The following is a 2,500-nucleotide window of genomic DNA, read 5'->3' as shown; positions in this document are numbered from 1 at the left end:
TATAAAACAGAAAAGAAAACTCTTCCGATACCTCTCGACGGCTTCTCTATGATTGTTTCTGTTACCAGGATGATCATAATGACCATATTTATTACAAACGTATACTCAACAGGTTACGGAATTGGAACCGTATTCCCTTTCGCTTATTTAATTTAAGGTATTTTATATTATCAATGGGGATAAAACCTTAAATTTTGTTCGGCTTTCGCCTTAAGCTTAGGACCGACTAACTCGTGATCAACCACTGTTCACACGAAACCCTTCTCCACTTCAGTCCTCCAAGGTCTCATTCGATTATTTGCTACTACCACCAAGATCTGTACCAATGGCAGCTCCACACATCCTTACGGAAGATGCTTCTACGCTACCATTGTACCCACCTACTTGTTAATGTTTCTAAATTTATATACATTAATAATGTAATATAAATCATTTACATTAACAGTGACGTATAGGTATACAACTTAAGCGCCATCCATTTTAAGGGCTAGTTGCTTCGGCAGGTGAGTTGTTACACACTCCTTAGCGGATTACGACTTCCATGTCCACCGTCCTGCTGTTTTAAGCAAGCAACGCCTTTCATGGTATCTGCATGAGTTGTTAATTTAGGCACCGTAACGTCACGTTTGGTTCATCCCACAGCGCCAGTTCTGCTTACCAAAAGTGGCCCACTGGGCACAATATATCATAACCTAAAACTTCATTCAAGAAAGTTTAGGTTCTTACCCATTTAAAGTTTGAGAATAGGTTAAGGTCGTTTCGGCCCTAAGGCCTCTAATCATTCGCTTTACCAGATAAGATTATTTTATATAATATTTTTATGCACCAGCTATCCTGAGGGAAACTTCGGTGGGAACCAGCTACTAGATAGTTCGATAGGTCTTTCGCCCCTATACCCAATTCTGACAATCGATTTGCACGTCAGAACTGTTTCGGTCTTCCATCAGGGTTTCCCCTGACTTCTACCTGATCAGGTATAGTTCACCATCTTTCGGGTCACAGCATATATGCTCAAGGTACGTTCTAGTTAGAGGTATAAAAAATAATTAAAAATTATTTATATACATAACTATATAGAACGCCCCAGGATTGATATTATATATATAAAATTATATATATAATTTAATCCCATATTAACAGTTAAGTTAATTACGCCTTTAGATTTTATTTAAAATAAATTCTAATGACTTGCACACATGTTAGACTCCTTGGTCCGTGTTTCAAGACGGGTCCCGAAGGTATCCTAAATCTATAGCATTGCTAATCATATTAATGCATATAATAATTATATTAATATATAAATTAATATAATATTATAAAATTATAATAATATATAATTTACGCATTATATTGATTTTTTATCTGTCAATTATTTATCCGATAATATTTAAATTATATTATATAGAAAATAAATTTTCATATATAAAATAAACTTTTTAAATATATCTTATGATAAATATATATTTATTAACAGATTGCAATGTCCATATATGAAAAAATTGCACACCATCATTATTATATAATTATATAATATTTATAATGTTGAATTTTTCATATTTCATGGATGTTTAGGTTCATCGGGCTTAACCTCTAAACAGTTTCACGTACTATTTAACTCTCTATTCAGAGTTCTTTTCAACTTTCCCTCACGGTACTTGTTTGCTATCGGTCTCATGGTTATATTTAGTTTTAGATGGAGTTTACCACCCACTTAGTGCTGCACTATCAAGCAACACGACTCTTTGGAAATATCTTCTAATAATCATTAACGTCATACGGGCCTAGCACCCTCTATGGGTAAATGGCCTCGTTTAAGAAGGACTTAGACTGTTAATTTCTCATATTAGAATATAGATATTCCATACACTACATCGGATATTTGTATAAACAAAATCCTTTAGTGCTGAACTAGTTTCTTTTCGCTCGCCGCTACTAAGAAAATCCTAGTTAGTTTCTTTTCCTCCCCTAACTAATATGCTTAAATTCAGGGGGTAGTCTCATATGAGTTGAGGTTGTTTTTAAGAATATTTTTAATTTTTCTTTTTAGTTGAAAACTAAATATATATAAGTTACTGTATTGTTTATATTATAAATAATATAATTTTATATAAGTTTTCCTCTTTAATGTATTAATACTAATTTATTAATACTAGGATATACTTATTTTTTTATTATATTTTATAATATAAGTAAAATATATATAATTGAATTTTAATATTATGGTATTCCTACCAGTAATATATCATGTGCTATAAATAATATAATTTAAAATTATATTATAAGCAACTTTATTAAATTATTCTTACAACCCTCAACCATATGTAGTCCATGCAGTATTAAATTTTTTAATAAATTTATATACTCTGTAGCATGGACTGCAATATGCGTTCAAAATGTCGATGTTCATGTGTCCTGCAGTTCACACGATGACGCACAGTTAGCTGCGTTCTTCATCGACCCATGAGCCAAGTGATCCACCGTTTAGAGTTTTATAAAATTT

At 31.9% G+C, this 2,500-nt stretch overlaps 2 pseudogenes; both read right to left on the bottom strand.

Moving 5' to 3' along the window:
* The window catches only part of LOC129617952 (large subunit ribosomal RNA), a 4,018-nt pseudogene extending 2,003 nt beyond the window's left edge, over positions 1-2,015 (bottom strand).
* Positions 2,016-2,305: 290 nt separating this feature from the next.
* LOC129617948 (5.8S ribosomal RNA) lies at positions 2,306-2,489 on the bottom strand (annotated as a pseudogene).
* Positions 2,490-2,500: the final 11 nt, after the last annotated feature.

The sequence above is a fragment of the Condylostylus longicornis genome, unplaced genomic scaffold, assembly GCF_029603195.1.
Source record: "Condylostylus longicornis isolate FDR11 unplaced genomic scaffold, ASM2960319v2 ptg000695l, whole genome shotgun sequence".
NCBI classification, from domain to species: Eukaryota; Metazoa; Arthropoda; class Insecta; order Diptera; family Dolichopodidae; genus Condylostylus; species Condylostylus longicornis.
This window is presented reverse-complemented; position numbering and strand designations above follow the sequence as displayed.